Below are 16,296 nucleotides of genomic sequence, written 5' to 3'. Positions count from 1 at the left end.
TCTGTCCCTTCGGGGAAATGTCACGCTTTGAGTACCGGAGTCCTGTTAGCCCGCTACAGCCCGGTTTACCGGAGTCCTGCTAGCCCAGTGCTACAGCCCGGACCCACTTGCTGATGACCGACACGTTCGAAGCTGGGTCATGGATGCCTGTCCCTGTAAGTCTGTGCCACTTTGGGTTTACGACTAGTCATGTCAGCCCGGGCTCCTTATCATATGGATGCTAGCGACACTATCATATACGTGAGCCAAAAGGCGCAAACGGTCCCGGGAAAAGGTAAGACGACACCCGTGGGGATACCGTGCGTGAGGCCGCAAAGTGATATGAGGTGTTACCAGCTAGATCGATGTGACATCGAGTCGGGGTCCTGACACTTAGTCGTGAGGCCAACACATCTGTGTGGTAGCTTGAGAGGGGTTGATCGGAATCGAGAGACGCAACACAAGACAAGGATTTAGACAGCCGGGCCCCGGGAAACATCATCCGGTAACGACCCTACATGCTGTTTGTGGTTAGGTCTTATTGTCATCATGAGAGAGTCGCCGTAAACTGGCTCTCCTAGTTATGTCTAGCCTTAAGATTCTCCTCTCTTCTCTTGGGGTGCTCTGCCCCTCCTTATATAAGTTGAAGGGGCGGGTCACATGTAGAGTCCATCTCGGACTAAGACTTAAACTATTCAGACTTCTCTTCATGGGCTTCTTAACATATTGGGCTTCTTAACGTCTCGGGCTTATTAACCCCAAGCGACTCTGTCTACTGGGTTATGACTGTCTGCCGGGTTACCATCTGACTTACCATCTGACTTATCATCTGTCGGGTTATGATCTGACTTAACATCTGCCGGGTTATGATCTGACATAACATCTGCCGGTTTATGATCTGACTTAACATCTACCTTATCATCTGCCTTAACATCTGCCGGGTTACGATCTGACTTAACATCTACCGGGTTATGATCTGACTTAACATCTGCCTTAACATCTACTGGGTTATGATCTGACTTAACTGTCCCAGCCGGGTCATAACTTCCTCCAGGTCATATTGCGGGGTATATCCCCGACAGTGGTAGTTGTTTTGATCTTGCTGAAAAACAGAAACTTTTGCACCCAGGAAAATAATTTTCATTTGTTACAGAAGCGTGATTTTAATCTGATTCGTTTTGCACAAGATTGGTACACAAATTTCCCAGGTTGTCCTAATTTTTCAGAATTTTTGGAGTTACAGAAGTATTCTAGAGTTACCGATTACTTCAGGCTGTTCTGTTTTTGACAGATTCTGTTTCTATATGTTGTTTGCTTATTTTGATGAATCTGTGGGTAGTATCGGGGGGTATCAACCATGGAAAAGTCGGAATATAGTAGATATTACACCAATATAAATGAAGAATGATTTCACAGCATAACCAAAAGTGGTGATTTATTTTCTTATACTAACGGAACTTCTGAGATTTTCTGTTGAGTTTGTGTTGTGAAGTTTTCAAGTTTTGGGTAAGGATTTAATGGACTATGGAATAAGGAGTGGCAAGAGCCTAAGCTTGGGGATGCCCAAGGCACCCAAAGGTAATATTCAAGGACAAACAAGAGCCTAAGCTTGGGGATGCCCCGGAAGGCATCCCCTCTTTCGTCTTCGTCTATCAGTAACTTTACTTGAGGCTATATTTTTATTCACCACATGATATGTGTTTTGCTTGGAGCGTCTTATATTATATGAGTCTTTGCTTTTTAGTTTTCCACAATAATCCTTGTTGTACACACCTTTTGAGAGGGACACGCATGAATCGTGATTTATTAGAATACTCTATGTGCTTCACTTATATCTTTTCAGCTAGGCAATTTTGCTCTAGTGCTTCACTTATATCTTTTTAGAGCACTGATACGTCTCCAACGTATCTATAATTTATGAAGTATTCATGCTATTATTTTATCATTCTTGCATGTTTTACAATCATTTTATAGCAAATTTATATCATTTTTGGGACTAACCTATTGACCCAGTGCCCAGTGCTAGCTGTTGTTTTTTGCTTATTTTTTACATCGTAGGAAATCAACATCGAACGGAGTTCAAACACCATGAAACTTTTTGTGGATTTTTTTGGACCAGAAGACCAACAGTGGGCCAAAGAAGCACATGGGCGGTGCCCCGAGGAGGGCACAACCCACCATGGCACGCCTGGGGGCCCAGGCGCGCCCAAGTGGGTTGTGCCCACCTCGGTGGCCTCCCGCACCCCTTCTTTGCACTATAAATTCTCAAATATTCCGAAACCCTTCGGGGTTAACCTAGATCAGAAGTTCCGCCACCCCAGGGCTCCGTAGCCAACTAAAACCAATCTAGACCCGTTCCGGCACCCTGTCGGAGGGGAATCATCTCCGATGGCCATCTTCATCATCCCGGCGGCCACCACGATGAGGAAGGAGTATTCCACCCTCGGGGCTGAGGGTTTGTACCAGTATCCATGTGATTAATCTCTCTCTCTCTCTCTCGTGATCTATATCATGGGCTTTGTTAATATAGTCAAATCATATGATGTTTCTCCCCTGTACACTCTTGTTGTGATGAATTGAATCTTTACCCTTTGAAGTTTTGTCATGTCGGATTGAATGTTCAGATTTGAGAACACATGATTTATGTCTTGCGGTATGTATACTTGAGGTGACAATGGGGTATCATGTTGATTCACTTGATATACGTTATGGCACCCAACTTGCGGATTCCCATGGTGATATTGGGGTAATCTATGCACAGGGGTTGATGCACGTTTTTATTATCTTTTCTCCGATAGAAACTTTGGGGTCTCCTTGTAGTTCTTTGTGTGGATTGTGTATTATGAATATGAATATGCTTTGGTGTTATTCTAGTACAAACTCTTTAGTTATATGTAGGGGAATTGTTTGTGGGATGGAACGTAAGGCTCTTTTTACTCCTCTATCTTATGACATTCTGATCTGAGTCAGTCCATTCTTCCACCGGGGGTTAAGGAATTAGGATCTGTTCTCTCTATCAGGATCACGAGTTACTAATCAGTAGTACCTTATAAGTTTGATGGATACAAGCCTAGTTCAGTTCTACTACCACATTATGTTGCCAACATGGTTTTAGAACTTTGATATGGTGATGTTGAGTGTGTACGAAATCCTTTGCCAAATGTCTCAAAAGTCTTTTTGAGCATTTACAGCTGTTATGCTGCCGAAATTTTGCTAGAAATTCTAATGCCTTTGCATTATGATTATGCTTTCAGATGGCCACTCGCGACCTTAATCAAGTGGTTCGCCTGACTCGATGCCTAGATGTACCCGGCCATACTGCTAAGTTGGTCAGGGTAATGACTGAGGCTGGATACCGCTGGTATCCTGAGTACACGGTCGAAGAGCAATTCCGAGATTTTAATCAAAGCCAGTATCTCTGCACTGTCTGGATATTTCCATCTTATCCTGGATCCACCGAGCCTCTTCACTGTTCCTATGGACTCGGGGTTACTATTGAGATGGCTGTGCAGGACGCCGCCTACTCTATGATGACCATTATGCGAATCAGATCTGGTCTATTCCGGGACTCTGACTTCCGGTATATGCCAGGATCACTTCCGGGAGCACAAGGGTATCTCCAGGCTATCTATGCTGACTCCACTCAGGAGGATTCACGGACTCGCACCACTGCTGAGATGCTCGAGGATAAGGACCGTGAAAATCGGGCCTTAAGGTTAGAGCTCTTCAATACCCGTGCTGACCACTGGGCCACTTTGACTCGGTTCGCACCGGCGGTGCAAGCTGGATTTTCAGATATGCGCGATCTCTATCCTGTGAGATCTGCTCTGCCAGACGTGATGGTTTGGCGTGATGTAGGAGGCATCACCCCACCTCGCGGTCCCCGCAGGCCACCGTTTGTTGGTCCAAGACCTCATCCTAGCCCCTATGGTCCACAAGCTCCACGAGACCGTCTGTTTCCGGATGATCATGTTGAACTTCCAGGCTATGGAGGTGACTTCTACGAGGACTACTACGGATCGGTCTGAGTTAGGGGTAGTATCACTAGTTCGTACTAGCCGTGTCGTCTATCGTCCTGCGTGACTCGTGGGATATGACCTAGTTTGTACTCTTTCCGGAGATGTAGAAAAATAATGTATAGGAGCTTGGAATGCCTCCGATGAGATGTAATCCTCTTTTCACCGTATTAGTACTTTGTTTGGTCTTGTACTAAACCCTGTATGGTGTGTATGACGATGGAATAAAGAAGCAGTTTCTGTATCTACCATGTCATACGGATAATCATCTTGCATTCCGAGTTATTCCTTACATTATGTATCCTATGTCGGAATTTTATCATTCTGACTAAATCATTGTCTTGTTTACCTAGGATGGTCAACACGCGCGCTAACCCTGCTTCCCAAGAGCAGGCCAAAGGCAGTGAGGGCAGGAATGAAAATCTGCCTCATCCTCCTTCACTAGCCGAGGTCATGATGGAAGCTGAGAGAAACAAGCGGGAGACAAACCGTTTGTTGGAGCGTATTGAACAGAATACAGCACACCATCAGAGGGCTAACGTGGTGTCACTCAGTGATTTTATCAAATTGCATCCACCCACGTTCCACCATTCCGTCGAGCCTCTCGACGCTGATGACTGGCTTCGCAGTATCTCTCACAAACTGCGTTCCGCGCTGGTAGCGGAGGCTGACAAGGTCACCTTTGCTGCATATCATCTTGAAGGCCCCGCCAGTCTATGGTGGGAGAATTATGGAGCTATGCGCCCAGCGGGCCATGTCACTACTTGGGCTGAGTTCAGTGAGGCTTTCCGTGAACATCACATTCCGGAGGGTCTCATGGACCGTAAACGTGAAGAATTTTGCAATTTCACCCAAGGCCGACTTTCTGTGGATGTCTATAGCAGGGAGTTTGGTAATCTCGCGCGATATGCAACTGAGGAAGTGTCTACTGACGCCAAGAAGCAAGCAAGGTTCCGTAAGGGCCTTAGTCCTGAGCTTCGCCGCGACCTCCGTCTGCATGAGTGCACATCTTTTTCGAAACTTGTCAACAAAGCCATCAGTGCTGAAACTGGTCAGACTGACTATGACGCAACACGCAAGCATGGCCGTGACATGGGTTCCTCATCCGGTGCTGGTCCTCAGAAGCGCCGCGTGTGGGTACCCAACACCGCCCTGCCACCCAGGTTCACACCGAGGCCATCTTTCCAGGCGCCTCGCCCTGTTCAACAGTCTGCACCGGCCAAGCCCTATGGGGGTCCAACCAACAATGCTCCTCCACGTACCAGTTCCGTGACTTGTTTCAAATGTGGGGAATCTGGTCACTATATGCGTGAGTGTCCCCAGACCAACCCCAATCAATCTGCTAAAGCTGTTGGACGTGGCAAGCCGACAGGAAAAATATTCCATGCCAAGCCGGTCGCTGCTTCACGTGGCCATGTCAACTGTATCTCTGCCGAAGAAGCTCAAGAGGACCCCAACGTCGTTCTCGGTACGCTTCTTGTTAATTGCCACCCGGCATCTGTTCTTTTCGATACAGGAGCCTCTCATTCTTTTATATCTGAAAACTATGCTCACTTGCATAACGTCGCATTCGGTGATATGCCAACCTCTATGGTAATTCAAACTCCGGGATCCAAATGGCAAACCTCTAGAGTAAGCCATGGAAATGAAATCCAAGTCGACAGACTTGTTTTCCTTGCATCTTTGATAGCCCTTAAATCTTCAGATATTAATGTCATTTTGGGTATGGACTGGATGTCAGCTCATCAAGCCAAAATTGATTGTTTCTCTAGGACTGTTCAACTCACCCATCCTTCGGGGAAGATAGTCAATGTCTTGACCCGAATAGCCAAGCGACAATTATATTCCCTTAACGCCAGCCCTTTGCCAGACCTTGAGGACGTTCCGGTAGTCCGTGACTTCCCGGATGTCTTTCCAGAGGAATTGCCAGGTGTTCCACCTGACAGGGATGTTGAGTTCGTAATAGACCTCATTCCAGGAACCGTTCCGATTGCTAGAAGACCCTATAAGATGGCACCCCTAGAACTAGCTGAGCTTAAGAAACAACTCGATGAGTCCTTGAAGAAAGGTTTCATCCGACCTAGCTCATCTCCGTGGGCTTGCCCCGTCCTATTCGTCAAGAAGAAGGATGGTACGGACCGGATGGTTGTAGATTACCGACCTGTCAATTTGGTCACAATCAAGAACAAATATCCACTTCCCAGGATCAACGATCTGTATGATCAGCTCGCTGGATCCTCAGTCTTCTCCAAGATGGATTTGAGGTTGGGCTACCATCAAATCAAAATCAGAAACGGGGACATTCCTAAAATGGCCTTTGTTACTCGTTATGGCCAATACGAGTACACCGTCATGTCCTTCGGTTTAACCAACGCTCCAGCCACCTTTTATCGGTTAATGAACTCAATCTTCATGGAGTATTTGGATAAATTCGTCGTGGTTTACCTCGATGATATACTCATCTACTCCAAGAACGAGGAAGAACATGCCGAACATCTAAGGCTAGTGTTGAAGAAACTTCGAGAGCATCGCCTTTATGCCAAATTTTCTAAATGTGAATTCTGGTTGCCAGAAGTGACCTATCTAGGTCATGTAATATCTGGTAAAGGTATTGCTGTTAACCCTGAACGAGTTCAAGCCGTCCTTAATTGGACTCCACCTGAATCGGTCAAGCAAGTTCGGAGTTTTCTAGGCCTAGCGAGCTATTGTCGTCGCTTTGTCGAGAACTTCTCCAAAGTTGCTAAACCTCTAACCGAACTCCTCAAGAAAGATAAGAAGTTCGAATGGACTCCACAATGTGAGCACCGCTTTCAGGAACTGAAAAGACGCCTGACCTCTGCTCCCGTACTGGTACCGCCAGACTTCTCCAAGGACTGTGTTATCTACTGCGACGCCTCGCGACAAGGACTAGGTTGCATTCTTATGCAAGATCGACACGTAATTGCCTACGCTTCATGGCAATTGCACCCACATGAGGAGAATTATCCTACTCATGATCTAGAACTTGCAGCCGTAGTCTATGCACTCAAGACCTGGCGACATTACCTCCTCGGTAATCGTTGCGAAATATTCACTGATCACCAAAGTCTGAAGTATATTTTCACCCAACCGGATTTGAATCTCAGGCAGAGACGTTGGGTTGAATTGATCACAGACTTCGACTTAGGAATAACCTATACCCCAGGGAAAGCCAACGTCATGGCTGATGCGCTAAGTCGTAAATCTTATTGTAACAACCTGATGTTACAACAAAGTCAACCGCTTCTCCATGAGGAATTTCGGAAACTTAACCTTCACATTGTACCTCAAGGTTTTCTTTCCACCTTGGTAGCAAAACCTACTCTTACGGATCAAATCATCGCTGCCCAAAGGCGAGATAAGGGTATATCTAAAATCAAAGAGAACATTGCTAGCGGAGGTGCTAGTTGTTTCTCCACTAATGATCATGGTGTTGTGTACTTTGAGAACCGTATAGTGGTTCCCAAGAACCAGCATCTACGGCAGTTGATCCTTAAGGAGGCTCATGAATCTCCTCTCACCATTCATCTCGGTAGCACTAAAATGTATCAGGACCTACGCCAGAGGTTCTGGTGGACTAGGATGAAGAGAGAAATTGCTCAGTATATTGCAAATTGCGATGTCTGTCGTCGTGTAAAAGCAGAGCATCAATGGCCTGCTGGCACCCTTCAACCCTTAGCTATTCCTGAATGGAAATGGGATAAAATTGGTATGGATTTCATTACCGGTTTTCCCAGGACCAAGAGAGGGAATAATGCTATTTTCGTCGTGGTCGATCGTCTTTCCAAGGTAGCCCATTTCCTACCTGTTCGTGAGAGTATAACCGCTAGTCAGCTGGCAGACTTATACCTCTCCCGAATAGTGTCCCTCCATGGTGTTCCGTTGGAAATCAATTCGGATCGAGGAAGTCTTTTCACCTCTCGATTTTGGGAAAGTTTCCAAAATGCTATGGGAACTCGTCTCTCCTTTAGCACCGCTTTCCACCCTCAGTCGAGTGGTCAAGTGGAACGCGTCAATCAGATTCTAGAAGACATGCTTCGAGCCTCCGTTATCTCTTTCGGAATGGACTGGGAGAAGTGCCTTCCATTTGCCGAATTTGCTTACAACAACAGCTATCAATCTAGCTTGGGTAAAGCCCCTTTTGAAGTTCTCTATGGACGACGATGTCGAACACCCCTTAACTGGTCAGAGACCGGGGAAAGACAATTCTTTGGCCCGGATATGATTCAGGAAGCAGAAGAACAAGTTCGTATCATTCGTGAAAAGTTGAAAACAGCCCAATCTCGTCAAAAGAGTCAATATGACCGAAAACATAAGGCTATGACTTTCGAGGTTGACGAGAAGGCTTATCTTCGGGTCACCCCTCTGAAGGGAACCCATCGTTTCGGTATCAAAGGAAATTGGCTCCTCGTTACATTGGACCTTTTCGCATTCTTGCCAAACGAGGAGAAGTTGCCTACCAGTTGGAACTACCTCCGCACCTCTCCAGAGTTCACGATGTCTTCCACGTTTCTCAACTCAGGCGTTGCTTCTCGGATCCTATCCGTGAAGTGGACCACGAAACGCTTGATCTCCAAGATGATCTTACATATCGAGAGTACCCCATTCGTATCCTCGATCAAGCCGAACGTACCACGCGACGTCATAATATCAAGTTTCTCAAGGTTCAATGGTCGCACCATTCTGAGGATGAAGCAACTTGGGAAAGGGAGGATCGTCTTCGACTCGAGTATCCCGCCTTCTTCCCGGAGGAACCCAAATCTCGGGACGAGATTCTTTTGAGTGGGGGTGAGTTGTCACACCCTAGCTAGTCATGCATTAGAGTGTTGCATCATGTTTACTCATTCATCAGAAACTTGAAATGGGGATGACAGAACCCCCAGTCCCCTCTGAAACCAACTAGGGTTACTAAAATAATTTTTCAATGAACCTGAAATGCCCTTCTAAAATGCCCATCATTTTTGTCTTGGTTCAGAACCTCTGCCAAAAGTGGTGCACATTTTCCTAGGCCATCCTAGGGTTTTTGAATTAAATCATAAATATTTGAATTTGGGCATTTAAAATAATATAAAATATTTAAATGCTCAAATATCTCCAAACTAAAATGTTTCATGTTGGAAATAATCCAACTATGGGCCAGGAATAGTTTGGTGATTTTTGAAGTTGCCTAGGTATTTTATTAAATTCAACAAAGTTGCAGATATATTAAATAAAAACAGAAACAGAAAATAAGGGGGAAAACCTACCTGGCGCCACCGCAGGCCCACCAGCCAGCCCAGCCCGGCCACCGCTCCAGCGAGCTGCTTGGCTCGCCAGGCAGGCAGCCAAGGTGCTCGGCGGCGGCACCGCAGCTCGCCACGCAGCTGCTCGCCGCCTCGCCGCCTCCCTCGCCCGGCTAACGCCGTGGATCGGCCTCTCTCTCTCCCCCGAACCCCCCAGACACCCCCTCTCCTCTCCAGCTCCTTCCCCTCGCACGCCCCAGCCATGGCCGACGCCATCGCCGCCACCCCCTCGCCGTAGCCACGCCCTCCGACCACCCCACGCCGTCTCACCGTGTCCAGGAGCTCTGCCGCTGTCCACTTCATCGAGCAGCCGAGCCCCGAGCGCTCGCAACGCCCAAGACCACCGCACCGACCTCGCCCGAGCTCACCGTCGCCGGAGATCCCCTTCAACGCCATCGTCGCTCCGGTCCATCTCCGGCCGCACCAGGGACTCCGTCGCACTCACTGTGAGCTTAGCCATCTTCCCCTCCCTTCCGTTCTTGCTCCCGAGCTGTGTAGCAACCTCCCGGAGCTCAACCGCACCCACTGCCGTGGACCTCGTCGCCGACGTGCTCCTGGTCATCCTCCGGCCACAAGATGGTGTCCATCTTGCTCACCGCGTCCCACAGCACCTAGCTAGCCACTCCACGAGCCTCACCGAACCCTCTAGCACCAAGTTCACCTCCGACCGAACCTCACTGGCCGCTAAAGTCGTCGCCGGCGTCGACTTTGGCCACCCCGACCCCAACGGACTCCGCCAAGAGCTGCGGGTTGTCCTCAGCTCCACTCCGGTGGCCTCCGCGGTCCATTTAGTGGCCGAAATGGCCAAAACCACTCCCGCCGCCGCGTCGGGCTCGCCGGCGGCTAAACGCCGGCAGCCGACTTTGACTTTGACCACGGGTGGGCCCTGGTTGACTCCCCTGAGTCAATGACAGGTGGGGCCCAGCCCTGTTAATTAAACAGGATTAGTCTTAATCAAATTTTAATTAAAATAATCACCCTGACATGCGGGACCCACTGTCAGGTTTGACCCAGACCTGTTCCGTTGACCTGCTGACGTCACACTGACGTCAGGCTGACGCAGTAATTGATTTTCTGGATTTAAATTAAATCAGGAAATTCCAGAATATTAATTAAACTTCAAAAATTCATAACTTTTATTCTGTAACTCCAAATTGGACAAATTATATATGAAAAATGATCAAAAAAATCCAATCTATCCATCTGTACTATTTTCATGCATGATCAAACAAGTTAAATTGATGTTTTAAGCAGAACAAGGAAAAGCACTTAAAGAGGCCATGTTTGAGTTTGAAAATTTGAATCTTTGATTCAAATTTGTTCAAACCCTTCTGGTTTTAGTTGCATTAGCCCAACACACTCATATTGCCATGTTTCATGCATGCATCATATTGTTGCACATTGTTTGGTGATGCTTGTGTACCGATGTCCTTTGCGACAGGTTCTGTCTCCGAGGAGTACCGTGATTACCCTAACGAAGAATCATATCCGAGCATCGAACGATCAGGCAAGCAACCAACCATTTGATCATATCGATACAATCCCATGTTCTCGCTCCTGCTCTCTTTTACTGCATTAAGACAACGTGATTCAAACTGCTGTGTGCTACGGTAGTTGAACCCATTTCCTCTGCATGACCTGTCATTGCCACAGTAACTAGATGAAACCCACTAGCATGTGTAGGAGTTGATTGAGCCCTATGTATGTGTTGCTCCTACCTTGCTATGCCTGCTATGCTTAGAGTCGTGTCAGGTCTGGTTCATCTGGGTGATGGGCTAGAGTGAAATGATTATGTCGGTAATGAGAGTGGTGTGGTGAACACGATTTGGTAAAGGTATCGATGAGAGGCCATGTAGGAGTACATGGTGGGTTGTTTCATTGAAGCCGACCTTAAGCACTGAGATCTGTATGTGTGATTTAAGATACAGCTACTACCATGCATTGGGCCCTGAAATATGACCCCGCTCGACTTCTTATTCACCCTAGCTCTCTGTCCAGGAGTTGCAAGTAGTTTCTGGTGTTTGTAGCCTACTGGAGGCCGTGGACAGCGCTGACCGTAGGGGTGGGCTGTGATGCGGTAGGTACGTGGCACGGTGTACCGAATACCCGTTAGGTATCTCGGGAACCCTGTTCACATCGTTCGGGGCCGTATGGGAAACCTCGGCCGGACTCCCTGCGGATGGAACCTGAATAGGCGATAAACCTGGACTAGAGGCTTAAGTGTTTAGGTAGGTCGTGGTCTACACCCACGTCGGCTTTCGCTTGAAGTCTGCCGAGCACATGTCGTGTGCAGACGCTAAGTGGTGGAAACATGTATGAAGAAGTACACCCCTGCAGGGTTAACATGATCTATTCGAATAGCCGCGTCCGCGGTAAAGGACTACTTGGTTGCCTATACAGTTCATAGACAAGTAAATGGAAACTACTAAAAGCCTCAAGATAAGTGTGAGTGCCGAGGATGGCTCTTCCGTAGGAAGACGGAGGTGGATCCTCGGTAGTGTATTGAAGTGGTGAGTAGTGGACTCGTGTGCGCAAAACATTTCAAGTTGGTGTATCGTAGGATAGTCTAGCCAAGAGTCAAAGCTGGCTTGCTGCAATAACTCCACCAACCCTTCTTGATACTATGCATGTATGTAGGATCTGATGTAAGTCTTGCTGAGTACCTTTGTACTCATGTTGCTATAATCTACATTTTTACAGAAGACGCTGCAACCCCTTCTGATGGGTTCTATGTAGACGTTGACATCAACGAGTAGGCTAAAGACCCAGGTGGTGACCCTGAGCTTGTGATGGACCACGTAGTATAGCTAGGCTTTCCAAGCCTCTTTTATTTTACTAGTTGTCTGTACCCAGACAATGTACTTCCGCTGCTGGCTTGTATGACTGTATGACTTGTATGTTGGGTCGTGAGACCCGTACCTTTGTGAATGTTATGTATGGCTCCCTGAGCCTTAAATAAAGTACTTGTGTCATAGAGTCATGTTGTGATGCTTCGTTGTATTTGCACATATCGGGCATATTGTGTGTATGATTGAAATGCTTGGTATGTGTGGGATCTGACTATCTAGTTGTTTATCTTTAGTAGCCTCTCTTACCGGGAAATGTCTCCTAGTGTTACCGCTGAGCCATGGTAGCTTGCTACTGCTCTGGAACACTTAGGCTGGCCGGCATGTGTCCTTCTTCGTTCCTGTGTCTGTCCCTTCGGGGAAATGTCACGCTTTGAGTACCGGAGTCCTGTTAGCCCGCTACAGCCCGGTTTACCGGAGTCCTGCTAGCCCAGTGCTACAGCCCGGACCCACTTGCTGATGACCGACATGTTCGAAGCTGGGTCATGGATGCCTGTCCCTGTAAGTCTGTGCCACTTTGGGTTTACGACTAGTCATGTCAGCCCGGGCTCCTTATCATATGGATGCTAGCGACACTATCATATACGTGAGCCAAAAGGCGCAAACGGTCCCGGGAAAAGGTAAGACGACACCCGTGGGGATACCGTGCGTGAGGCCGCAAAGTGATATGAGGTGTTACCAGCTAGATCGATGTGACATCGAGTCGGGGTCCTGACACTTAGTCGTGAGGCCAACACATCTGTGTGGTAGCTTGAGAGGGGTTGATCGGAATCGAGAGACGCAACACAAGACAAGGATTTAGACAGCCGGGCCCCGGGAAACATCATCCGGTAACGACCCTACATGCTGTTTGTGGTTAGGTCTTATTGTCATCATGAGAGAGTCGCCGTAAACTGGCTCTCCTAGTTATGTCTAGCCTTAAGATTCTCCTCTCTTCTCTTGGGGTGCTCTGCCCCTCCTTATATAAGTTGAAGGGGTGGGTCACATGTAGAGTCCATCTCGGACTAAGACTTAAACTATTCAGACTTCTCTTCATGGGCTTCTTAACATATTGGGCTTCTTAACGTCTCGGGCTTATTAACCCCAAGCGACTCTGTCTGCTGGGTTATGACTGTCTGCCGGGTTACCATCTGACTTACCATCTGACTTATCATCTGTCGGGTTATGATCTGACTTAACATCTGCCGGGTTATGATCTGACATAACATATGCCGGTTTATGATCTGACTTAACATCTGCCTTATCATCTGCCTTAACATCTGCCGGGTTACGATCTGACTTAACATCTACCGGGTTATGATCTGACTTAACATATGCCTTAACATCTACTGGGTTATGATCTGACTTAACTGTCCCAGCCGGGTCATAACTTCCTCCAGGTCATATTGCGGGGTATATCCCCGACAGTGGTAGTTGTTTTGATCTTGCTGAAAAACAGAAACTTTTGCACCCAGGAAAATAATTTTCATTTGTTACAGAAGCGTGATTTTAATCTGATTCGTTTTGCACAAGATTGGTACACAAATTTCCCAGGTTGTCCTAATTTTTCAGAATTTTTGGAGTTACAGAAGTATTCTAGAGTTACCGATTACTTCAGGCTGTTCTGTTTTTGACAGATTCTGTTTCTATATGTTGTTTGCTTATTTTGATGAATCTGTGGGTAGTATCGGGGGGTATCAACCATGGAAAAGTCGGAATATAGTAGATATTACACCAATATAAATGAAGAATGATTTCACAGCATAACCAAAAGTGGTGATTTATTTTCTTATACTAACGGAACTTCTGAGATTTTCTGTTGAGTTTGTGTTGTGAAGTTTTCAAGTTTTGGGTAAGGATTTAATGGACTATGGAATAAGGAGTGGCAAGAGCCTAAGCTTGGGGATGCCCAAGGCACCCAAAGGTAATATTCAAGGACAAACAAGAGCCTAAGCTTGGGGATGCCCCGGAAGGCATCCCCTCTTTCGTCTTCGTCTATCAGTAACTTTACTTGAGGCTATATTTTTATTCACCACATGATATGTGTTTTTCTTGGAGCGTCTTATATTATATGAGTCTTTGCTTTTTAGTTTTCCACAATAATCCTTGTTGTACACACCTTTTGAGAGGGACACGCATGAATCGTGATTTATTAGAATACTCTATGTGCTTCACTTATATCTTTTCAGCTAGGCAATTTTGCTCTAGTGCTTCACTTATATCTTTTTAGAGCACTGATACGTCTCCAACGTATCTATAATTTATGAAGTATTCATGCTATTATTTTATCATTCTTGCATGTTTTACAATCATTTTATAGCAAATTTATATCATTTTTGGGACTAACCTATTGACCCAGTGCCCAGTGCTAGCTGTTGTTTTTTGCTTATTTTTTACATCGTAGGAAATCAACATCGAACGGAGTTCAAACACCATGAAACTTTTTGTGGATTTTTTTGGACCAGAAGACCAACAGTGGGCCAAAGAAGCACATGGGCGGTGCCCCGAGGAGGGCACAACCCACCATGGCACGCCTGGGGGCCCAGGCGCGCCCAAGTGGGTTGTGCCCACCTCGGTGGCCTCCCGCACCCCTTCTTTGCACTATAAATTCTCAAATATTCCGAAACCCTTCGGGGTTAACCTAGATCAGAAGTTCCGCCACCCCAGGGCTCCGTAGCCAACTAAAACCAATCTAGACCCGTTCCGGCACCCTGTCGGAGGGGAATCATCTCTGATGGCCATCTTCATCATCCCGGCGGCCACCACGATGAGGAAGGAGTATTCCACCCTCGGGGCTGAGGGTTTGTACCAGTATCCATGTGATTAATCTCTCTCTCTCTCGTGATCTATATCATGGGCTTTGTTAATATAGTCAAATCATATGATGTTTCTCCCCTGTACACTCTTGTTGTGATGAATTGAATCTTTACCCTTTGAAGTTTTGTCATGTCGGATTGAATGTTCAGATTTGAGAACACATGATTTATGTCTTGCGGTATGTATACTTGAGGTGACAATGGGGTATCATGTTGATTCACTTGATATACGTTATGGCACCCAACTTGCGGATTCCCATGGTGATATTGGGGTAATCTATGCACAGGGGTTGATGCACGTTTTTATTATCTTTTCTCCGATAGAAACTTTGGGGTCTCCTTGTAGTTCTTTGTGTGGATTGTGTATTATGAATATGAATATGCTTTGGTGTTATTCTAGTACAAACTCTAGGATAGATCGAACAGAAAAAATAGCTTTACGTTATTTTAGTACGATCTCTTGAATAGATCGAGCGGAAAGAATAGCTTTGAGGTGGTCTCGTACCCTACAAACAATTTCTATCTTTTGTTCTCCGCTAATAGGAACTCGGGAGTGATTCTTTGTTGCACTTTGAGGGATAATCATATGATCCAACTATGTTAGAATTGTTGGGAGATTGCACTAGTGAAAGTACGGACCCTAGGCCTTGTTTTTAAGCATTGTAATACCGTTTTTGTGCCCGTTTACTATTTGCTACCTTGCTGTTTTTATTCATTCAGATTATAAAAATATATTTCTACCATCAATATTACACTTTTATCACCATCTCTTCATGGAACTAGTGCACCTATACAATTTTCCATTGTATTGGGTGTGTTGGGGACACAAGAGATTTCATGTATTTGATTGCAGGGTCATTTGAGAGACACCATCTTCATCCTACACCTCTCACGGATTGATAAACCTTAGGTCATCCACTTGAGGGAAAATTGCTACTATCCTACAAAACTCTGCGCTTGGAGGCCCAACACGTGTCTACAACAATAAAGTTGTGTAGTATGCTAGAAGTATTATTGTTTTTATGTCAATATTAAACTTTTGTTTTGAATCTTATGGATCTAAACATTCATGCCACAATAAAGAAAAATTACATGGATAAATGTGTTCGATAGCATTCCACATCAAAAATTCTGTTTTTATCATTTACCTACTCGAGGACGAGCGGGAATTAAGCTTGGGGATGCTTGATACGTCTCCAAGGTATCTATAATTTTTGATTGTTCCATGCTATTATATTATCTGTTTTGGATCTTTTACATGCATTAATATGATATTTTACATTATTTTTGGGACTAACCTATTAACCTAGAGCCCAGCACCAGTTTCTGTTTTTCCCTTGTTTTTGAGCTTCGCAGAAAA

The sequence above is a fragment of the Triticum aestivum genome, chromosome 2A (assembly GCF_018294505.1).
Source record: "Triticum aestivum cultivar Chinese Spring chromosome 2A, IWGSC CS RefSeq v2.1, whole genome shotgun sequence".
NCBI classification, from domain to species: domain Eukaryota; kingdom Viridiplantae; phylum Streptophyta; class Magnoliopsida; order Poales; family Poaceae; genus Triticum; species Triticum aestivum.
Note: the sequence above shows the minus strand (reverse complement) of the source record.